A 26,325-nucleotide genomic window follows, 5' to 3' on the forward strand; every position below is an offset into this window, starting at 1 on the left:
GCCCAAATACTGACCATATCCAATGATGCAACCATGTTTCCTTTACTATATTTACCATATTTATATTTAGAAAGCCCTGTAAGAAGAGAATCGGAATAAACATCTAGAATGGGGAAACTATATAAAAATACGCACCACTGTAGCCTATGTGTGGTCTAACAACTAAACTGCTGATTACAAGGCGACTACATACGCAAGCCACTCAGCTGTGAAGATTTGTGAATACTTGTGTGTCTAAAGCATACAATTATATGTATCTATAACTCTGTGGTCTAACGACGGTTATCATGAATCGCCAAAATTAAACAAACGTAACCCAAACCAAATTGTAATGAAACGTGTTTATGTTCTTTCAATGCTATTATTAACACATAAAAATGCTAAGAAATTTTTATTTTAAAGTCCACGAGCGGGATCAGAAAATCATGAAAAAATCCTTGTAGTATAATAACCATTGTCTCCACATCCTCGATGTTGCCCGCCACCCAAAGAATCGCCTGGTGATGGTCAGCCACTACTCGGTCACAAGCCAAACACTTCACCCTGTCAGTCATCCTTGCATGGTGCGAGGTAAGGAACTAACACGTTATGGGTCATTGTATGCCAAAGGTAACTTTGTATTTGTGTTCGAATCCTTCAAAACATCCAAGCAAATGGTCCGAATGAGCCTTACTAATTATCCGAATCAGCCTAAATACATGGTCCGATTCAGCCAAGACTAAGGTCCGAATCTGATCCGAATCGGACACAGTCCGAATCAGCCGGCATTCAGTGTAAGAATGGTTTATGGAATTATTAATGAAATCTCTACGGGGGCAAAGATCAAGCAAATACCCATCAAAAAGAAGGATGGATCTGTTTTAACAACAGAAGACGAAGAAAGGAAATGTTGGATAGACACTTTAGTGAGGTCATGAATGGGACATGAAGTTAATGATTTGATTGATATACCTGAAGTTGATGAACCGCTTCATGTGCCATGAATGAATTTCATGTTTGAAGTCGACACCATATTTAAAAAAAACACAGGAGATGGAAAGCCCCTGGTTACGATAGAATAGCTGCTGAGATGATACTGTCTGGAAATGAAGTAACCTCCAAAATACTTACAAGATTATTTTGTATAATGTGGCATGAAGGAGCAAAACCTGATGAATGGGAATCAGGAGCGTTGGTGAAAATGGCTTAAAAAGGAGACCTGATTGATTATAATAATTAGGGAGGCATCACACTCACGTCACTTGCCATGAAAATAGTGAAAAAGGTGAGAGAAGAACAATCAGGATTTAGAAAAGGTAGAAGTTGCAACTACCAAATTTTCATTTTCAGACATGTTTTACAAGGATGCAAAGAATATAGAAATCCACTTTTGTTAGCATTTGTGGACAATGAAAAAGCCTTAAGTAGTGTACACCAGGCAATTTTGAGGAGAGTCCTTCGTTTTTATGGAATTTGTCTTGAATATGTGAATTTGAATAAGTCTGTTCATAAGCATAGCAAGTGCAAAGTTAATGTTAGTGAAGTCCTATGACATGGTTTTCCAGTGAACAGGGAGTACTCCAAGGGAATGTGTTGTCACCTATGATGTTTACCCTCCTAATGGATTTTGTAATGCATAGGACAGTTGGAGATAGTGAAGAAATGGACTGGATTGGTAATGGGAAATTAGCTGACCTAAAATATGCTGATGACTTTGTCCTTATTAGCAGAATACCACAGGATTTACAAAGCTTGCTTATCAGAATACATGAAATATAGGAAGTTCGGCTCAAAATAATTAGAAGAAAGACATAGATGATAAGAACCTAACATGCAATGGGATATGCATTTCATTGGAAAGAAAAAGGATTAATGAGGAAGAATCTTGAATATCTATAACTATGATCTCTTATATTAAAAAACACAAATCAGACAATGGCTAGGTTAAGTAAGATTTGGAAATCAAATCGCCTGAATTTTCATATAAAATTAGACTATAAATCAGTTTAGTGAAATCTGTGTTACTGCACGGATATGGTATGGCAATAAAACAATCTCTAATAGATTTAGTAGATTTGAGAACAAAGCCGTCAGAAAAATATTAGGAGATAAATAGGTCAGGATTAGAAATGAAACTATAGGAGAGATTACTCGAGTGCCTAATGTGGATGAAATCATGGTGAGGGGAGATAGTTTGGGCATGCTCTTCACACTTCCCAGGAGAGATTAGTTCACAAAACATTTACCTGGTCCCCATAAGGTTCTAGAAGAGTTAGAAGACCCCTTCCTACGTGGCTGAGGACTATGAAGCATCAAGTCAAGAGATGATGAATGGAGAAGTATTGAATTAAAAGCTCAAGATAGAGACACCTGGCGAAATCTAACTGAGGCTCTTCCTCTCAGTAGGCGTAAGAGGAGATGATATATATATATATATATATATATATATATATATATATATATATATATATATATATATATATATATATATATATATATATATATATATATATATATATATATGTGTGTGTGTGTGTGTGTGTGTGTGTGCTGTTCGTATGTTATTGTGAATGGTAGAATATTTTCTTACTTTCAATATTAAAATGTTAATTGTTAATATAAAATCTATAATTAACACGTTTTTATTTATTATCAATTCAACACACTTCATGGAATTTTATATCATACCAGGTCCCAGAATCATCAAACTTTTCTCCATATAGTTTACGTCTCCAAATCAGAGAGAGAGAGAGAGAGAGAGAGAGAGAGAGAGAGAGAGAGAGAGAGAGAGAGAGAGAGAGAGAGAGAGAGAGAGAGAAAATGTTCTTTTTACTGGACAGGGGAAGCAATTACGAACCCCATTCACAGTTACCCTTACTCTTCGTTAAATACAAACACGCTTCTCAACGTCGCGCCACACTCCAAGTGTCTAGACAGACGTCTACGGTCTAAGAAGCAGTCACAGCTCTCCTTCGGTCAATGGAGGCACTGCATTCTGAATCAAAGAGCAGTCAGATTAATAATCAGTATCCGGTCTTTTTATAGCCATAAACGTCTTCAAAGAATGACTCCAACCTATAATCATTAGACAGCGAAGGTCGTTTTTAATCGTGTCAAATCTGCCAGCACAAGCCTTTCCAAATTCGTTTCAGTTCTTTTACCATTCAAAACCATTATAGAATAAAAGGTCAAAGGAGAAAAAAAACACTTATGAACTTTCTTAGCTTATTGAAATATAACCAAACATAAATAATAAATAAATTTTATTTCTCACAACCATTCTAATCAAAGATAAAGTAAATTGTACTCTCTGTAAAAATAAATAAACACTTTGAAGCTGATAGAATATAAGAATGAAAAATAATCCAGCATTGACAGCACACTGTCTCTGGCTGCAGTTAGATAAAAAAACATTCGCTAACTTAGCTAAAAAAAAGGAAACAAACAATCTCAATTATACCAACAGTCTTTCTCAATACAAACAATTATTACTCTCTCTCTCTCTCTCTCTCTCTCTCTCTCTCTCTCTCTCTCTCTCTCTCTCTCTCTCTCTCTCTCTCTTTCAAGGATTTAGCAAACAACGAAAAAAATGAATAAATAAAACTAATATTAATCCTCCACATTTCCTCCTTACTTTACCAAATCCTTCCCTCACAGACACTTACTTAATCATTTTTATTACCCAATCATAGTCGAGAACAGGACCTCGGCTTCGAGTAACTGGGCCTTCATATACTCTCACCTTCATTTTTTCCATATCGCTATCATTTATTGTACTATTACGATCCCCATCTAAATTCTTATCCTCTGATAAATAATGCACTATCCCATCTACCTCGTTAACATATGGCCCTAAAATCCCGCTCATTTTCGTCAATAATTCATCCACACTATTTTAATTTACCAAAAGAATCATTAATACTACTTATTCTCCTATCTCTCAGTCTCGCGTTTGTCATACTTTCTTTTACATTATATAACGAAAAACTACACACAGTGTTGGTATTTATACTTAGCCACGTTTCATCTGTATTTATCTTCCATACTCACCTGTACATTTACGCTGTTGCCATGCCTGTTCTTATTCCCACATATACCTAAAAAAATTATCATGTTCTTTATGCTCACTAAAATTGTCTAGACTTCTTTTTCCTTCCATACTCGACTAACATCAATTGCTTTTCTTCTAAACCTAATATCTCCCACACAGGCCTACTGGGTTCATTTTCAAGCATTTATTCATCACATTCTCTTGAATATATCCCGGTACTTTCTTCCATTAACACAACTGGTTGTGATGTGCTCTAACATTTTCTACACTACCACCAACGAATACTTTACCCAAAACATAACTCACTCCACTAGAACCAACATCTAACACCTCATGTGTAAACCCAGCAACAAAACCGGTGTCGCCTGGCCAGACCTGACTTGGAGAGATCATGCCATTCTTGCCTTGAAAGGTGGCCGAATTTAAACAACCGAGACATCGTTAGGATGGTTTGAAAGTGAGGAGGAGGGTAATTACCGATATCACTCAAAGAAATGCGATGATGAATGAAATATTATGAAAACAGAAATTTCTTATACTTTTAACAAATGTAATCTAATTTTATTTCGAAACTAATTCATCAAGAGATTTTATCAATACTTTTTATTTGAATTTTCCTATCCTATTTCTATATAAAAATTTCTTGAATAATATTGGAACTGACTATTCATATTAATATTCATAACATGGAAATATCCTTCGTTTGCTTTTTCCTAAGCAGCTCTCTCTCTCTCTCTCTCTCTCTCTCTCTCTCTCTCTCTCTCTCTCTCTCTCTCTCTCTCTCTCTCTCTCAGAGGGGCCTTACTATACACACATAGAACAGATTTGACAGAAATCTTTGTTTCTTTAGAACGTGTCAGATAAATACTACACACAATATAATCTTTTACTTTCCTTGAATCTATGTCCAATTGTAGGCAGGGATTAAGACGTCATTCGATTTTGTCACCTGATCTGTAGCTTAATTGTCGACAACATCAAGGTCTATAGATCTTGGCTAACATAACGTATATAATCTGAAAGGTGTCTAAAATAATCCCGGTTTTGAAGTTACTTGAACTTCGTTTGGTCAGTTTTGTAATTTTCTATTATCGATTCAAGATGTATTATAACAACAACAATTACCATTTTTTAAAAAAAATTTTACGATAGATTTCTTATGAGCTTATCTATCTTATTCTTGAACTCGAGAGAGAGAGAGAGAGAGAGAGAGAGAGAGAGAGAGAGAGAGAGAGAGAGAGAGAGAGAGAGAGAACAGCTGCTAGGATAATGCAAACAAAGGATATATCATTCTGGCGTATATTAATGGGAATAGTCGGTTCCCACAATATTTAAGGATATTCCATACAAAAATGTAATAAGAGATTCAAATATATCGGTGTGATAAAATTTTTCGATAACTATTCTCGAGAACGATTGCATTTCTCAAGAGAATAAGAGATAAGACCTCTCTATCTCTTTCACACACACACACACACACACACATATATATATATATATATATATATATATATATATATATATATATATATATATATATGTATATATATATATACATATATATAAATATATATATATATATATATATATATATATATATATATATATATATATATATATATATATATATAATTAATCCTCGCACTTCTTTGAGTGATATCGGTAATTTCCCTCCTCCCCATATTCGAACTATCCTAACAATTTCTTGGTTGTTTAAAAGTCAGGCCACCTTTCAGGGCAAGAAGGGCATGATGCAGGCAAGTCGGGTCTGGCGAGGCAGCACTGGTTTTGTTGCTGGGTGTACCTTCAAACTTATCGCGAACCTTATTTACATTGATTCTTCCCTTTTCAATGACTTCTTTTAACACTTTCTCTCCCACTTTACAGCTTATAAACATCTCATTTGCTCTTCTCCAAACATCTTTATCATCTTGAGACACACCTAACCTCGGTCCTACTATCTTTTCAAAATTTAACACAAATTTATAAGGCGACATACTTGTACTCTTATGCACTGTCTCATTATACGCCCACAATGCACGCCCAACATATAAATGCCAATCATTATCACATGTAATCATTCTCCACAAAATTTCAGTCGATGTTCTTACAGTCCTTTCAGCTAAATCATTCGTACTTGTCATATAAAGCATCGAATACAAATGCTCTATGGCCTATATTCTTAACATTTGCTCTAATTTCAATCCAAAATACTCAGAACCATTATCACTTAGCATTTTCGCAGGTTTACACACACACAAACACACATCGGTAACATCACTTGACTTACTATTCTCGCTATAGTTTCTCTCCTTTTATTCTTGATAGGTATTACATACGTAAACCTACTCATATGATCTACCATGATAATCACTCCCACATATCCTCTCGCAGTCACAAGCAACGAAAACACAATCAATAACAAACATCTCAAATGGTTCTTTCATACGTAACCTCAAAACAGTTGGTCTTGCATGCACGCTCTCATATTTCCCTTTCTGACAGTCCTCGAAGTAGTCGCTACATCCCTACAAATTTGACTTAACCATAGCGTAAACAGCCTATCTCGCTTGCACTCCCACAAATTATTCTTCCTCATATGCTCATATCTTTTATGAACTAATATACACATACTTACAGCTGCATGCATCGGAAATACAGGCACCTATATCTTCATTCATGAACCTATGTAAATATTTCACACTATTCTTATTCTTTCATACATACATATACCAAAGGCACTTCCCCAATTTTGGGGGGTAGCCGACATCAACAATGAAACAAAACAAAAAAGGGGACCTCTACTCTCTACGTTCTTACAGCCTAACCAGGGACTCAGCCGAGTTCAGCTGGTACTGCTAGGGTGCCACAGCCCAACCTCCCACATTATCCACCACAGATGAAGCTTCATAATGCTGAATCCCCTACTGCTGCTACCTCCGCGGTCATCTAAGGCACCGGAGGAAGCAGCAGGGCCTACCGGAACTGCGTTACAATCGCTCGCCATTCATTCCTATTTCTAGCACGCTCTCTAGCCTCTCTCACATCTATCCTCCTATCACCCAGAGCTTTCTTCACACCATCCATCCACCCAAACCTTGGCCTTCCTCTTGCACTTCTCCCATCAACTCTTGCATTCATCACCTTCTTTAGCAGACAGCCATTTTCCATTCTCTCAACATGGCTAAACCACCTCAACACATTCATATCCACTCTAGCCGCTAACTCATTTCTTACACCCGTTCTCACCCTCACCACTTCGTTCCTAACCCTATCTACTCGAGATACACCAGCCATACTCCTTAGACACTTCATCTCAAACACATTCAATTTATGTCTCTCCGTCACTTTCATTCCCCACAACTCCAATCCATACATCACAGTTGGTACAATCAATTTCTCATGCAGAACTCTCTTTACATTCATGCCCACCCCTATAATTTTTACTACTCCCTTAACTGCCCCCAACACTTTGCATCCTTCATTCACTCGCTGACGTACATCTGCTTCCACTCCACCATTTGCTGCAACAACAGACCCCAAGTACTTAAACTGATCCACCTCCTCAAGCAACCCTCCATTCAACATGACATTCAACCTTGCACCACCTTCCCTTCTCGTACATCTCATAACCTTACTCTTACCCACATTAACTCTCAACTTCCTTCTCTCACACACCCTTCCAAATTCTGTCACTAGTCGGTCAAGCTTCTCTTCTGTGTCTGCTACCAGTACCGTATCATCCGCAAACAACAACTGATTTACCTCCCATTCATGATCATTCTCGCCTACCAGTTTTAATCCTCGTCCAAGCACTCGAGCATTCACCTTTCTCACCACTCCATCAACATATAAGTTAAACAACCACGGCGACATCACACATCCCTGTCTCAGCCCCACTCTCACCGGAAACCAATCGCTCACTTCATTTCCTATTCTAACACATGCTTTACTACCTTTGTAGAAACTTTTCACTGCTTGCAACAACCTTCCACCAACTCCATATAACCTCATCACATTCCACATTGCTTCCCTATCAACTCTGTCATATGCTTTCTCCAGATCCATAAACGCAACATACACCTCCTTACCTTTTGCTAAATATTTCTCGCATATCTGTCTAACTGTAAAAATCTGATTCATACAACCCTACCTCTTCTAAAACCACCCTGTACTTCCAAGATTGCATTCTCTGTTTTATCCTTAATCCTATTAATCATTACTCTACCATACACTTTTCCAACCACACTCAACAAACTAATACCTCTTGAATTACAACACTCATGCACATCTCCCTTACCCTTATATAGTGGTACAATATATGCACAAACCCAATCTACTGGTACCATTGACAACACAAAACACATATTAAACAATCTCACCAACCATTCAAGTAGAGTCACACCCCCTTCCTTCAACATCTCAGCTTTCACACCATCCATACCAGATGCTTTTCCTACTCTCGTTTCATCTAGTGCTCTCCTCACTTCCTCTATTGTAATCTCTCTGTCATTCTCATCTCCCATCACTGGCACCTCAACACCTGGAACAGCAATTATATCTGCCTCCCTATTATCCTCAACATTCAGCAAACTTTCAAAATATTCCACCCACCTTTTCCTTGCCTCCTCTCCTTTTAACAACCTTCCATTTCCATCTTTCACTGTCTCTTCAATTCTTGCGCCAGCCTTCCTTACTCTCTTCACTTCTTTCCAAAACTTCTTTTTATTCTCTTCATATGACTGACCCAGTCCCTGACCCCACCTCAGGTCAGCTGCCCTCTTTGCCTCACGTACCTTGCGCTTTACTTCCACATTTTTCTCTCTATATTTTTCATACTTCTCTATACTATTACTCTGCAGCCACTCTTCAAAAGCCCTCTTTTTCTCTTCCACTTTTACCTTCACTCCTTCATTCCACCATTAAACTGCCCTTCCTCATGCTGCCTCCAACAACCTTCTTGCCACATACATCACTTGCAATCCCAACAAAATTTTCTTTTGCTAACTTCCACTCCTCCTCTAAATTACCAGTTTCTCTTACTCTCACCTCGTCATATGCCATTTTCAACCTTTCCTGATATTTACTTTTTACCCCCCGTTTTATTAGCTCTTCAACCCTCACTAGCTCCCTTTTATATCCACCTACTCTATTCCCCCACTCTTTTGCTACAACTAATTTTCCTTCCACCAAAAAATGATCAGACATACCGTTAGCCATACCCCTAAACACGGGCACGTCTTTCAATCTTCCAAACATTCTTTTAGTTATCAACACATAATCCATTAATGCCCTTTCTACTACTCTTCCATTTGCCACTCTTACCCATGTATACTTATTTTTATCTTTCTTTTTAAAAAAGCTAGCAATTATTACCATCTCTTGTTCAACACACATATCTACCAGTCTCTCATCACTCTCATTTTCACCTGGTACGCCATACTTCCCAATGACACCTTCTACCTCTCCAGCGCCCACTCTAACATTTAAGTCACCCATGACAACTACATAATTCCTTCTACCCAGTCCTTCTACACACCTAGTTAATTCATTCCAGAACTCATTCCGCTCTTCTTCACTTTTCTCACTACCTGGCCCATACGCACTGACAAACGCCCAACATTCCCTACCCAACCTAACCCTTACCCACATTAACCTAGATGATATCTCCTTCCATTCCACTACTTTACCTGTCATCCATTCACTCAGCAATAAAGCCACACCCACTCTCGCTCTTCCCCTTTCAATCCCAGACACTCTACCAGACATTTCACCAAGCATCACTTCACCCTTTCCTTTCATCTTTGTCTCACACAAGGCCAATACATCCATCCTTCTACTTCTAAACATACTTCCAATCTCACATCTTTTACTCTCCATCGTACTACATCCACGCACATTCAAACACCCCAAAACTAGAGTGCGGGGAGCAGTCACTCTCCCCCCAACTCCATCTCTTTGATAATGTCTCACAGGATTTTCATACAGGAGAGGGGGTTCCCAGCCCCCTCGTCCCGTCCCTTTTAGTCGCCTCTTACGACACGCAGGGATAACGTTGCCGCTATTCTAATTGTTTTTATGCCCCCGCGGCCACAGGGGGCATTCTTATTCTTACACACAATAAATCTTTTAACAACTTTTTTATAAACTTTCAAATCAGATGGTCATTCTTCTACTTTAATACCATTCAACATACATTCACGTAACCTATTAATTTCCAAACATTCACCTTGCATTTCTTCCACCTCTGCTTTAGTCAATAAATTATCTTCAATATTCATAACATCAATCATGCCAATAAAATTTACCATAGATATACCATTATTCTCAAGTACTATTACTTTAAAACCATTCTTCAAAAGCAACCCATCACCGATGTCAACTGACACATCATGCAACCTCAAAAAGTCAATTTCTATAAAAGAAAAAAAAAACTATATATTTCATTTTCACCCATTACAATAAGATTATGTTCCACTCCAATACTCCCTACTTTTACCTTTAACCTCACGTCTTCCCAAACAAGCAACCTTCCTTGACCTATGGCTTTTCACTTCATTGTTGTACCTCTCAATTTCCTTAATAACAGACACATTTATGAATGATATTTACGCACCCGTATCGATTAAACTGCAATATTCATTCTTATTTATATTGACATATGTCATCATTCTTCCTTTTACACCATGCATACAGACATTTATTCTCGTTTCAATTCTGTCACGCACTTTGTCAGTATGATCACCTTCATATTCACTCTCTTCTATACCCCCCTACCTTGGATTAAAGTCACTTGACAATTATCCTTCTCACTCAATAATTTGCAATATTCCTCATTAAATTGAATCCTCAAAATACGTTCCCTATCATTTTCTATACGTGCCCTATACTCCATCTGTCATTTCCATTAAAAATAAAAATGCAGTTACATTGTACAATATACTTACTACCATTAATATTTTAGATAATAGCTCACCTTCAAATACACTATCTTACTCTCTATACACCCTTTCTTTCGATATTTCATTCATCACCTTTCTTTGAAGCTCATTTACGCTACCTGGTATTTCTCTATTAAACCCCTTCTGCATTAACTTAACCCCTTTAAGACATATTTGTATATCATATCTTCCCCTTCAAAAATTTGCTCCACATATAAAGCATCAGGCAAACTTTCAGAATTACGATCACTCTTCTTATCTTCCATCTTCCTATGTATCCTCAACATCGCATCTGCAATCACATTTTTACTTCCTGGTACATATTCTAACTTAAATCCTCTATTGTTTTAGTAACATTTGCATTCACACACTCCTTTTTAATCATATACAATAGGGGCTGATGGTCAGTAAACCCAATAAATGTTGCACTAGACAAAACTACTTTCAATGCTTTCACACAAAATCACATTGCAGCCAACTCCCTGTCAATCTTCGAATACTTCCACTCAGCTTTATTGAATGCTTTATCAACATACGCTTTTACTCTCTACTCTTCTCCATTTACTCTTTACATTTGAACCAAACAACCACCCATATTAACCTCACTCGCATCCGTATGCTACTCTAGCATATTCTAATTTTTGCTGTAGTCTGGAAAAGCCAACGTGACGTCTTTCACGGCCTACTCTTTTAGCCTTTCAAACTAACTCTATCATCTGATCATCTAGTTTTAACTTTGTACTATTCCTCTTACCCGTCCATTCAATCAAAGTCTTCTCTATACTTAATCAAACTCTAATAAACTTGTGACTGAACTCAACCAAGCCAAAAAAACCTTGTAATTTGCGCACAGTCCGAGGACGTGGAATTTCTCTCACCTTATTCACTAAGTTATCACTCTTCCTTATACCTGATTCACTCACCACCTGCCTAAGAAATCCCCCTTGCCTGGCTAACCCCATGCACATCTCAAGCTTAACTTTCACACCAACTTCTATTAACTGTCTCAACAATGCCTCAAGCAACTGCATGTGTTCTTCAACAATCTCACTCGCAATCAAAATATCATCTATAAGATCAGACACCTTCTGTCAAAACAACATTCATCGCCCTCTGGAAGGCAACAGGTGCATTCACTAGGCCAAAAATCAAACTTTTAACATGAAGCCTGGGGACCCCACCAGAATTTCCTAGAGAGCATCCTTCTCAAGCATGGTCTGGGTTTCGGTGTGAAGGCCCAGTTTCTTCGCGGATCCTTTCATCGTTGGAGAGTGGGTCAGAGGAGGGGGAGAGTTGGTGAAAGGGATGGTGTAACCCTTTCTCAATACAGAAACCAACCAAGGGTCTGCTTGGTATTATATCCACCTCTGCCATTTGCCTTTTAGGCATCCCCCTACTGGTGGATTAGCCAGGGAAACGCCCTTGCTAGGGATTCCTGTCTCCTCTACCCTTCCTTGGGCCCTGGATCAAAAGGGCCGTCTAGGTTCTTGATTTTGCGCTGCCTTCTTCTTGGCCTTACCCTTCTTCTGGCCTTGGGACTTAGTTGGAGAGTACCTCTGTGGTGGAGGTGCTGATTGATAGGAGTGAGAGGTAATGACCCACTGGGGAAGAGAGTCTGAACTCACTTTTCTCCATAATGAACCACTGGAGAAGAGAGTCTGGACTCACTTTTCTCCACCTGTCTGTGACTGCCATCCACTTTGGCATTATGAAGTATCATCACTTCTCTCCTTGAATCCTACCTATAGAATTTGGAGATTTTGGTAACTGTCCTTCATGAACTAAGTTGACCTATTGATTGACATTGCTCGTGGCCAAAACTCTAGGGTCCTTGCTCCCAAGAGAAAAAAGTCAAATAGTACCTTCCTTCTCTTGGGAGTAAAGAAGTCCTCCTTTTTAAGGAGGTACTATGGCTTGCCCAATCAATAATCCATCCATGATGCTGAATGCAAAGAGCACTTAGTAACCCATTCCATTTTTTTGCAGCGTCATCCAGAGAGATTTGAATCGGTAAGGTGACCAGTTTGGCCAAAGTAGAGTCTTGAATCAATGAAACAATGGCCAGATCAAGTAGTAGAGGAAATAGATTGTCCTCCAGTACCTCATAGTACTTCCTTTGACATACAAACACTGGAGGAAATAACCAAGAGGAGTCCACTGATCCAAGAGACCGTAATTTGCCTGCCACCTGAGTGTATGCTCTCTTTTTTGCTGCCTTAAACACACTTGACCAGGGTAAAGCTTCTTTGGTTCTGGTGTGCTTCATTGTGTCTGAAAATTGATTCAGCAATGCGTTCTTGCCTTCAGTTGGGATCTGGTCCAATTTTCACAGGTTAACCTTTCTGATAGAAATAAGTACCTGAGAAAAAGTATGGCCAGCATCTTTTTGCTCCAGGAAATAAATTTTGTAGCTAGCGGAACCCAGCAGTGCTCCATCCAAATATTTGGACTCATAGTCTTATGGTTGTTCCTCCTCCGCGGGAGCACCAATGGTTCTTTCTTAACAAAGAATGGGCTCTAGGTGGCAGTCGGCTATGTTCCAGTCTTACGATAGTGGATGGACCTGAAAGACATTCCCCCCAAGACTAACGTTCATTCATAGAACACTAGTTCTTAGTTACCATCTTAGTGCCCTTCCCCTCTCTGGGATGAATATAAAACTTGTCTATGATAGAGGAACTCTCCTTCCTCGATGGCTTCCTTGGAAGTTGTATGAGGAGTAGGAACCTCCATTGTTGAAGTGGAAGGTTCTCTATGGCCTAATTCTATAGGAATCTAAAGTTCTCTGACAAGGAGCTCTCTTTAGAAGACCTGGATCCCCTACTATTCTGAAGATGGATCATATCGTGTTGTGGGGGAGTAATGGCCTTTCGTTTCCTTTTCTCCTTCTGGTCACAATAAGGATTATGCCCAGGCTCTCCCAATTTGGATCCGGAGTGGTCAGATGTTTGGTCTCAAGGTAATCCTCATACCTTGAAGACCTGAGAGGTGTAGGAGGTGGAGGCTGTCTATCATCAAGAGTCTGTAGGAGCGTCACTCCACTGTGAGAACTCTAACGGGATGTGCTCCCCACGCTTGTTTGCGAGGCTTAAGTCAAGATCCTGCTCCTGCTCTCTACCCAAGAGAGTGATATCCACCTGTTCAGACCAATGGGTAGGTGAAGGGGAAATTAGAGTCTAAGAGTGCACTCCCTCTTCTAATTGCTCAGGTCAGGCAAACCCTACCTACGTGCACTGGTGGTGAGAGGACTGATTGCATGTACTGGCATATTCACCCTGATCAATCCTGATAGGTAAGGAGAAATTGCTTTGTGCGTGTTGGCGAGGTGAAAGCTGGTAGGTCGTGCTGGAATGATCACCTCTTCCAGTTCAACAAGCTGTGAGTGTAGGCTTGTAAGGTGAGAGCTGGAAGTACACACTGGCTTGTGAGGTTTCACAGTTCTCTCAGGTAACTGAGCTGGCTGTGCATACTTGTGAGTGGACTGTGCACGCTTGTGAGGCAAGAGTTGACAGAGAGTGCTGGCATGTGGGAATTTCTCAACTCATCAAGGTACAAAGTCTACCTGTGCGCACTCTTACCTGAGGTTCGCGGGCATTGGGCGTAGGGAAAATAGAGCTCACCATCACACCATAACAGGTATCCGATGTTCGCAAGTTACCAAACTCGCGAACAGGAGCATCGGGCTTATTCGACTCAGCATATAAGCTCTCCTTCCCTCCTTACTAGGAGTAAGGTGCACAACACTGCGCTTGACTTGTTTGCGAGTGATTGGTATACTCTACGCGCTTCCTTATGAGAGCATCCAGGAAGGAACTCTCCTGCTCTCTCTATTACTAGCAGAAGAAAGACGCGCTGTTTTCCTTTCCCTGAATGCCGAGGAAAGACAGAGATCTGGAGGCTTCCGGACCAGCAACAAGGTAACTTCTAACCCTTGCAAGGCAAAAACCTTAGGCAAGCCCAGTCTTGTACGCCCTCTGCAGTACCATGCAGGCATAATGACGAGAGGAAAGAAAAGAGGGCAACAGTCTCTCACCCTTGTCATTAAGCCCCAAAAGCTATTCTCCGTTGAACTGGAGTGGAGGATGGACTCTTCGGTGGATCCCCTGATGAGGAGACAATTTACGAGAATTCCGTCCCCCCCGCAAATGGGAGGGAAGATTAACCTCTTTTGTTCCTGATAGCGCATCACCTTGTGGACGAGGCAACTGATGAAAAGGAGCAGGTGGAAAGTTGTCTTCCTTTGGATGTGTAGACTGTCCAACATCTGTAAATAGACCTCCGGACTGCTCACTTTGTTTTTCCTCTGGTCTAGCAAACCTGGCCAAAAGATCAACTCCCTGAACTGCCTCTGGAATGTAGCAGAAGCTTGTTCCTTGGATCACAGGATTCCTTGACAAACCACTCCAAACAGTGATCATCCTCAACTGCTCGTGCCCACCTGCTGGAGCTGGGTGAATGCCAGAATGAGCAGATAAAGAAGCTTCATCACCTGAGTGAGCACTTACGCCCAACCGCAAGACTTCTTGCAACCTTTCCTTACACAGAGAACCCGTGAGCGCCAAGGAAGGCCAAAGCAGATGAACCGCATCATCTGAGAGAGACTCCCCTACAGCAGCGTCTGGTGCTGCTTTGCTAAGGGAAGCAATAGCGGTCCCCAACACAAAGGTTGTCTGGGGTTACCTGTGCGCTGCTCGTACGTGACTGACTCCCAGTGCAAGCTGATCGAACAGACTCAGAATGGCGAGATATAGTCGACGGAAAAAGACAGCGAGATTTCTTTCCTTTTAAGGTTGACCTCGAGGAGTATAAATCTCTCTAAGCCTTCTCCTTCCTGTGCCTGCTAAATATCAATCACTGGCAGGGCGACCACTCCCTACAGTCAGAACAAGGAGACTCCTGCTTGCAAGAGTGACCTTAGCAGCAGGACAGAGACTGTAATGATCGTTCTCTTTAGCTGCCATTCCATGCCCAGACATACCCACCTAATTAGGATCGTCACCTGAAAAATGGAAAGTAGGAAAAGGTTTACCTTTAGTCCAGTTAAAGATATTTTACTTGTTTGTTACCGGGGAAAAGAGACACGTCTGCACTTCACCGAGCCGAACTAAAAAGTGACGATTAGTTGCTAGTGCAGTGCTGGCGTGAGGGTGGTTTGGCGGGTGGCTAGCCTGCCCCTCTCCTCTCCCCCAGCTAACTAGCGAAGGGTAGTTACATCTCAAAAAAAGCTTTATCGGCTAGTTTCAAATTCGCTGAAGTATATACGTCTACGTAAAGAAAAGGTTTGTATGTTGCGCTGGAACCAAGAGGGAATTACGGCTAGTAAATAGATTTAACACAGCTATAAAACATACAACTGTCTCCAGCTGTAGGAAGTCAAAAAATCATTCGCCCCAGACATTCACTAACGGTTTAAATACCTAAAAAAAGGTAAACAAACAAACTTCAGTTATACCTAGTCTTTCTCGCTGTAAACTATCCTTACACTATATACTCTCTCTCTCTCTCTCTCTCTCTCTCTCTCTCTCTCTCTCTCTCTCTTAAGGATTTGCCAAACAAGCGAAAGCTGAAAAAATAATTATAGAAAGTGATCCTCTACAGTAAACGAACTCATTAAACTTCTTTTGCTATTATTCCTTCCATAATGAGAAACCTCACAGGATTAAGAAATTAGGAGATGCTTAAAAATAAGTAAAGGTTTGACTATTGAACTTAAGAAGCAGAATTCAAGACTCGAAATAAATATTAATTCTGATTTGTGTGTATAAAAGAATGTCAGTTTTGTATTTCAATTATCATAAAGATAATGATAATTAACATAAAAAAGGAGTACCTAGGTACGATGATAATAATAATAATAATAATGATAATAATAATAATAATAATAATAATAATAATAATAATAATAATAATAATTGTAACTAAATTCGGTTGAACACATGCCTTTGCTTATATCATGTTGAATATCACAAGAAAGGCAATGGATTACGCACATTTTGGCACTAGTCTCATCCAATTCAGATAAAAAATGACAACGATATAGCAAAAAATCAAATGTTCACCTATTTAACTCATTGATCTTGACCTCTGACCTAATTGATCCAAAAATCTAATCGAATTATCCTTGGATCATAATCAATACCCCACCCAACTACATGAGATTCAACAACCATATAGCAAAAATACATGTTTGACTTTTTCGTGACCTTGACTTTATCATGTTGTATATTACAAGATAGGCAATTGAATTATGCACATTTTGTTACTAGTTTCATAAAATTGACCATGATAAAAAAAACACCTTGACCTTGACCTTTGATCCAAACACTCCTAAATCCTAGGATAGCCAATGGAATTATGCAAATTTTGAGACTTATTTCATGAAAATCGGATGAACTCTTACTACGATAAAGGATAAAGACTTTTTTCACCTTTTCGTTACCTTCAGCTTGACCTTTGACCCAGTCACTACTAAATTCTAATTAAATTGTCCTTGGATCATGGCCAATCATCCCAACAAATTTCATGAGATTCGGTTGAATAATGTTGGAGTTATGCGAATCACAAATAACAAAATATGTTGTTTTTCATAACCTGTAAAGACGTCCAATTAACCCACGTTCGCATTCTTAAGTCTACCGAGAGAACTCATCTATTAGTACTAGTACATGTATAATAATATCATTAACTCTCCTGGTGTTTATATCATTTTTTTCTATTATGAACGGTCTATCGTATATAAGAATTACAAACATTGGAATTTGAATGAAAAATTCCTTTTATCTTCAAAAAAAAAAAAAGAAAAAAAAAAAAAATGGACCATCAGGATATTTGAAATGCCTTTGGGAGAGAGGATCAACACGGTATTTCAGAGTTGAAAGTCATACCAATATTTTTAGAAAAAAACTGTAAAGGTTTTTGATGATTCAGGAGCAAAATATAAGGTCTTTAGATTGTTATTTAGGTTTAACTGGTTTATTTACTTGAAATGTTAAAGAATTTTAATCATATTGAGAAAAATATACGCTTTGTTCTGGAAACAGAATTTCACAACAGAATGAATTAGGGAAACTTGCCAAGCATAGAAAAAAAGGCAAAAGGATATGATAAGCAAAGGAGAACGGGCCAATCAATTATAGATCAACTTCCTTAATCAATGACATTTTATAGGCAAAGGAGGAACAGGCGTAAGAATAAGAATATTTCAAAAACAGAGAAGAGACAGGCCGAAGTAGAATTTCCAAGTAATGGTGATTCCTCGAGACTTAAATGGTTGTGGATTTTATTTGTATTTTCTTGTCAAGACCATGATAAGTAATGCAGTGAACTATCAACACATTATTTCATTGGTTTCTCTTAATGAAATATCCAATTATTCCACTAATATCAGGAATCACATAAAACAGTCATGTTTTTTTAGTTGACGGGATATTTAAAACTGATATATTCGGAAAGTGCATCATACTTCTGTCTTACTATTACGTTATAGCAGTAATGACATTTTTTTTTTTTTTTCATATATGCTGATATATCTTCAGGCATCATTTTACTATGATAGATATCCAAATAAACTGTCGATATTAGCCTCACTTTCTTGCATAGATTTGGCTAACGATGAAAGAAAATATGCATAGTTGTATATTCTGGTGCATTTTAACAAATTTCTGAGTCCACTAATCAGGATCAGCTTCATTGATATCACCTGACGAAATTTATTGTCAGGAAAGACGACTACAGCTTCTACAGAAACCTAATCATCAGATGGAAATAGAGGAGTTTATGTGATTTTAACCAACTTTAATCATATATCCCTATCTTGCGTTAGCCATAGAATGGGCGTTGGCCTAGTTTTACCTACGATTTGTAACCATTTTACTTTATATCAGTTCAATCTACTTAAGGAAATAAATAAACAAATTATTATAATATAATTGTATTGTATATTTGAAAAAAAAATCAAAGACGCCTAATGCCACGTTTGACTAAAAAAAAAAAAAATTGTACAAACCTTGAAAATCCCATTTCTCCTTCCATTAAAATTAAAAATTAAGGCTAAAGTGACTGAACGCCGAAATAACCACACTTGTAAATATATCTTCCCAAACATTATACTTTCCTATAAAACATTGACAGTGAGACGTTAGGAACTGCCAGGAGACATCGAACTTACAGTCCTTCATATAAGTGAAACATGTCCGAGCAGCAGTGAAAAGACTTTTCTTGTTCGTATTTCGCTCTCCATATATCACCTTAATTTACTAATGGCTTCGCTACTTAGTTTATTGGCTTCAATGACTCAAGTTAGAAAGCCACGAAATACGAGGTTGTGCCAGTCATTGAGCGTAGACTTTCTGAAGCGTTTCTGTGACCGATTATTCCATAAAGCTAAAATGGTCTTTGAAGGACTGAACGGTGTCCCCGATCACGATGAGTAAATTATTAGCCAATTGATTATTTTGTTTTTATTGGAATGTGCTACTGAAGTATGAAGATATCACAAAGTATAATGCGATGATTGATACAATGTTTAATATCAAAATAATTATAACTCATAGAACTGTGAAGCATATTTTAGGCAGGATACAAATTCCTAATTACACACTCAAATATACAAATCAAGTTCCATTCACGATGAATAGAACTAATGGACTCAAATTTCATTAAAGTTGACTATAAAAGGAAAGGTTATTTTAAAATGCCTTATTCAGACGGAAATCACCCAAAGAAAACCATGATGAACGCTAACTGGTAATTGATGGCAGCGTATATAGGAATTATTACTGGTCAAGTAATGAGCAGATGGAACAGAAATTATATCATAGGCAATTAAGGACATAATAAAAAGTGTATAAAGTATTTAACTAGAATTCAAAATATCTTTTGACACTTCAGCTTCCGAGGTTCTAAAGTCTAATTAATTCCATTCTCAATGATTTTGGTGATTCTTTCCTTGTCGATATCAGTTATAGCCATAAGGCGCAGAAACGTTGATAAATAAACTAAATAATAAAGTAATAATACATAGTTTGGTACTCGACGAGTTGATAAAAATTGCCTACAAGGCTTAAAGCGTATAGAGAAACAGTCTCGCACACATACCCCAGTATAGTCATACATACACGCAAAGGCTAATACATACATACACACATGTATCTTTCTATCTATATATCAACATAAGTATATCTAAAACTCTATCATCTACCTAAAGTCAGCTACGGGACTCGAACCTCGGGTCCTGCCATTGGGGTTTTGAGAATGGATAACTTAGAGATACTGAAATATTTTTTACTCTTCGTAGGACATAGAGAGAGAGAGAGAGAGAGAGAGAGAGAGAGAGAGAGAGAGAGAGAGAGAGAGAGAGATTTCGTATATCAAATCATGCAAAATAAAAATGAATAAAGAGTATAGGAAAAAACGTTCTAAATATCAGTGGAATCTGAAGACGATTTCATTTAAAGGTTGAAAGTTCTAAAGGTTGCCATGGATGGCTGAGCAAAGCACAATGACCTACAAACTGACCATTATTATTATTATTATTATTATTATTATTATTATTATTATTATTATTATTTACAATGGTGGTTGTTGTTGTTGTTGACAAGGCTATAAGACCAAGGGCTTAAAAAAGCAAAGATAGACCAGTGAGGAAAGGAAAGAAGGAAATAAATGAACTACCAGAAAATTAATGAATAATCGACATGAAATATTTAAAGATCAGTAACAATGATAATATAGATATGACGTATAGAAATTATGAAGAGAGACTTATGTCAGCCAATTCATCATAAAAACATATGCTAAAAATTTGAATCTTTGAAGTTCTATAGGTTCAACTGCCATTTCACAATCTGGTCACAACTGGAATAAAATTTCTATAAAAATGATGGAGAAGGCATGGCTGTTAGAATGAACTGTATAACCAGTATGTGTGTATGAGTGAGTCTCTGTCTCTAATTGAATATGGTCAAATTAAATTCTTTATACTTCAATTTTTTGAAGCGTGAGGAATAAATTACACTACACTGGTCGCTACTGAAAAATAATAATAAAAAGTTATATACATGCTAATATAACAGCTAATAATGAAAATGTGTTCAATGAATATAAGAATAGGCCTAAACAAAACTTGTATTTCGAGATTTAATGCCCGAAATAAGTTTCCTAAAATATCCACAAGATTTATGCTGATGACACCAATAACAGTAATAGCTTCCTCGAAAACATAAGAGAGTAATTGTGGTTATATCTTCTTGTATTAAGCTCGTCATCCGCCTGAACAAAAACACTGAATATCTAAACGTTTCAAAGATTGTCAGCTTCAAAACTGTGACTCTCTCTCTCTCTCTCTCTCTCTCTCTCTCTCTCTCTCTCTCTCTCTCTCTCTCTCTCTCTCTCTCTATCTGTATAGGGTACCATTGATGTTATTCTAAAGATATTTATGTTTTGAAATGATATTAAAAAATAACAATTTTTCTTTATAGAAATGTAAACTTTTATTCATTATATCCATAAAAACTATCATCATTTTGTTGAATAATGACATAAAGGTTTTAGCATACAGAAAATTTAAGATTTCGTTTAAAACAGGCGGTTTCTCATTATCTAAATTACCACTTCTTACATCTTAGAGAAAATATGTTCTGGAATAAAGAATATCAATATATACATATAGCTTATTTAAGTTTATTAACGGTATTCAAATCTAAATTCTATATATATATATATATATATATATATATATATATATATATATATATATATATATATATATATATATATATATATATATATATATATATTCATTACATTTAAAATATAACCGAAATTATCAATATTTGAAGAGCTATTTGGAGAGTTATGTTGGTAATTCTGCTTTGTTTTCTAGCATATTTTTTTTTTTTACTTCTTGCGTTTTGATATATGATTTTATGATATTTTTAAGTCGAATAGAATCGATGTAAAATGACTCTAAGTGTGAGTTAACTATTAAAGAAGATTCTTTCTTGATTTTCTAAAAGTAAAAATCGTTCTAGTTGTTTTATGATATAAGTTTTTTAATCATTTGACCACCACCACCTTAAGCATTAAATTGAAGCTTTTTAAGCTGCATTGTAGAAGGAAGTTCTAATGTCTCATTTTTAGAGCATTTTACTCGTATGAAATTTGAAATTATTCAGTCTTTTCACCAATGTCTAATAAGCGATAAACGCTAGAAACCTATCAAAAATAAGACAGGAAACAAAACTAAATATTTAATACAGAAGCTTTTTAACAAGCTTTTGAATTAACATTCATAATTAGTACACATTTCCTTCGATATATATGAGTCAAACTAAAATTTAACTTTTTCATCATAGCAAAATGACATCATACGAATGTGCTGCAGTTCTGGAGTTCCTTACTGGACAAGTCCAGTTTTACAAGACCCAGAGTCACTAATATCCTTGTTAATTTTTTGTTTTTAATCTATATTATTTGACCTGAGCATGATTTCACTGATTAATTTTTCCCCATTTTGTATAGAAAATTCTTTTTACCCTAATTTCTATATGCATACTCGATAGTGTCTTGTATCAATGACTGAATTTTCCGTAGTTTTCCAGAGATACCAATAGACTGCTTCAGGTACACCTTTTTCAGAATAAAATTCTAAATAAATCCAGTTTGATGAACGAAAGTTCAGGTATCGGATGATTCCTGTAGCCAATAGCAAGCCGAGAATATTCTGTGATGGTAAACTATGAAGAATTTTTTTACCTTCTTGAATTGCGTTAAAGAGCAAAGTGTTAGTTCTAAAATGAACATTGAAAATTCTTTTCGAAAAACATTTAATTTTCACTAAATTCAATGTATTTCATGTATCAGTATTCACAACTCTGAAAAGTCGCTTTTAAGTACAAGTAATAATCATAATCAATCACTTGTTCTGTTATAAATTCATCAAATTGTGAAAGTCTATTATAAAAAAAAAAAAAAAAAACTTTTAATAACAAATCAAATAAGTCTTAGTTCAAATTCAAACTTAAGTTGTTTTATGACTATATCATGCAACTATGAATGACTGATATTAAGAAATAAAAAAAAAAAAATATGTACTTTGTAATTACCTATATCATTTAGAGGGAATTATATTATCAAATTAATGGCGATTTTCCAAGATTTTTTATTTATATCAAGAAACTACTTCAGTTTTGACCAAGGTTTTGAATTTCATTTCAAAAATATGAATATTATTAGAATAACATCAATGGTACCCTATACAGAGAGAGAGAGAGAGAGAGAGAGAGAGAGAGAGAGAGAGAGAGAGAGAGAGAGAGAGAGAGAGAGAGAGAGAATCATAGTTTTGAAGCTGACAATCTTTGAAACGTTTAAATATTCAGTGTATTTGTTCAGGCGGATGACGAGCTAAATACACGATAATGTACCAACCGTGTTTCACACAATTGTACATAATTCCTTTTGCATATATTATGCTTGTATCTTCGCTCTTCCCTCGCACTAAAACGAACATGAAAATTCATGTCTGGTTTTTCCTCTGTAATATTGTCTGTCTTGTGAACTTGTTATGTCCTGTTGCCTTGAGGTTTTGTATATAAGGAGAGTGTTCTACAATAATATAACTCAGTCGATTGCTTCCTGCCTTTGAGTTCACAACCCTCTCTCGGCTCCATCACATTGGTGAACCCGGAAGTCGACTTGCTCCCACTGCATTCCACCCCCACCTCCCTCGCCCCTCCATCGTTAGTACTATGGCGGACTCTACTACAGCAGTTGGCGCTGCGGCCGCCCCATTGAAACTTTCACCGTTCGCCAGGGGAGAAGCATTTGCTTGGTTTCAGCGCGCAGAAGTCCAGTTTCGCATCAACGGCGTGACTCGCTCAACCACCAAAGCAGATTATGTTCTCGTGGCGATACCCGAGGACACCTTCCCGGAAATATCCGACTGGCTTTGTGAACAAGGAGACACGCCAATAGCGTATGACGCCCTCAAAACATACCTTCTGCAGCAGTACTCGCCGTCGCCAGCCGCCCGTGTAGCAAAGCTTTTTCAGCTCTCGTAACAACCGTTGGGGGACCAAAGGGCTTCGCTTGCCCTCAGGGAAATGACCAGTATCGCTCGCCTTCAACCTGCCGCAGACGGCTCTCCTCGTGAAGTGAACCTACTTCGTGGCCTTTGGATACGCCGTTTACCCGGACCTATACGCGCTGCCATACCCGATGTCGATAGTTTACCCATAAAGGACTTGATGACCACGGCCGACGCCCTTATGGACAGCCACTTCAAGACCTCCATCAACGCCTCCAACCCTGACGAAGAGAATGCCTATTCATCGTCAACTGAAGCTGACATGAATGCCGTAGGACATACACGCCCACACCGTGACGTGCCGAAGCAGAGACAAAGCCGCCCACCACCCATCGCTCGCGCCCCAACAAACGACTTCTACAGCCACTTACTACCTCCCATCCGCTGCAGTTTTGCTACTACCACTTCAGATTCGGGGCAACTGCGAAGAAATGTGCCGAGGATTGTCAGTGGCCAAAAAACATGTAAGTAGGCCATCGCTCATGGCGGTGGCCTCCCGTGTTTCTAATCTTTTCTTTTTACAGGATGCAGGAACGGGCGTGCGATTTTTGGTAGACACGGGTGCTTGTCGTTCTCTTTTGCCAAGGAAACTCTTCAAGACACAACGTAGTCTGTCTACATCTGCCGACGTCCGCTTGGTAGCTGCCAACGGATCTGCGATACCCACCTACGGTTACGAGAACCTCACATTATCGTTCGGAAACGGTAAATTCAATTGGAAGTTTTTCGTTGCTGACGTAACCATGCCAATCCTCGGTGCGGATTTCCTCTCTCATTTCCACCTTCTGGTCGATGTCGCCCACCGACGATTGGTCAACGCAGACTCGTACTTGTCGACACCTCTTCAACCCGCCCCCTCTAACCTTGCTCTCCACATTAGCGCACCCACGGATGCCTATGCCCACCTCCTCACGTCGTACCCGGAAGTTTTCCGTCCAGAACTTCGCCAAATGCCCACGGTTCCTGCCAAGCACAGTATTTATCACCATATCAAGACGACGGGACCCCCAGTCTTTGCAAAATTCAGACGTCTGGCACCGGAACGATTGGCAGCCGCCAAACAGACGTTCGCCGAAATGGAGGAAATGGGCCTTTGCCAAAAGGCCTCCAGCCCATGGTCGTCCCCTTACACATCATTCTGAAGAAAGACGGCTCCCTCCGTCCGTGCGGGGATTACAGGCGCCTGAACATGCAAACAGAACCGGATCACTACCCCCTCCCAAACATTGCCGACGTGACCTCCTACCTGCACAAAGCAAAGATTTTCTCTACGCTCGATCTCCTGAAGGGGTATTATCAGGTGCCTATGAACCCAGAAGACATCCCTAAGACTGCCATCACCACTCCGTTTGGTACATACACATTCAATTACTCCTGTTTTGGCCTTCGTAATGCTGGGGCCATGTTTCAACGTCTCATGGATGGCATCTTAGGGGACCTCCATTTCTGTGTATGTTATGTGGATGACATACTTGTGTTCTCCTCCTTAAAAGAGGAACACCTCCGTCACCTGCGCATCGTGCTCGACCGCCTGCAACAAAACGGCCTTGTAGTCCGGTACGACAAGTGTACCTTTGGCGCCAATGAAGTATCGTTCTTAGGGCACCGCATCACTCCTGAAGGTGTCCACCCCCTCCCTGAGAAGGTAGCAGCCGTTCAGAACTTCCCCGTGCCCTCGGCCGTCAAAGCTCTGCAGGAATTCTTGGGCATGATCAACTATTATCACCGTTTTCTGCCAGCCATTGCCGCCACTCTTGCTCCCCTCTACGCCTCCCTCAAGGACAAGCCGAAGGACCTGAAGTGGGGTCCCCTTCAAGAAGCAGCCTTCTGCAATGCAAAGAAGGCCCTATCAACTGCTGCGGCTCTCACTTTTCCTATCCCACACGCCCCTCTCCTTCTCTCCACCGATGCCAGCGACGTCGCTATTGGTGCAGTACTCGAGCAGGTGGTCAAAGGCTCGCCTCGCCCATTGGCCTTCTTCAGCAGAAAACTGTCCAAGGAGGAATCGGGTTATTCTACCTTCGATCGAGAATTGCTGGCGGTGCACTTGGTTGTCCGTCACTTTCGCCATTTCTTAGAAGGTACGCCCTTCGTCATTCGCACAGACCACATGCCTCTGGTGCACGCCTTCACTCGACAGTCTGACGCCTGGTCCGCCCGTCAACGCCGACATCTCTCCGCCGTGGCTGAATACAATTGCACCCTCCAATACGTCCCTGGGAAAATGAATCCCGTTGCCGATGTCCTGTCAAGAAACACGTTGGCTGCCG

Source organism: Palaemon carinicauda, chromosome 29 (assembly GCF_036898095.1).
Source record: "Palaemon carinicauda isolate YSFRI2023 chromosome 29, ASM3689809v2, whole genome shotgun sequence".
NCBI classification, from domain to species: Eukaryota; Metazoa; Arthropoda; class Malacostraca; order Decapoda; family Palaemonidae; genus Palaemon; species Palaemon carinicauda.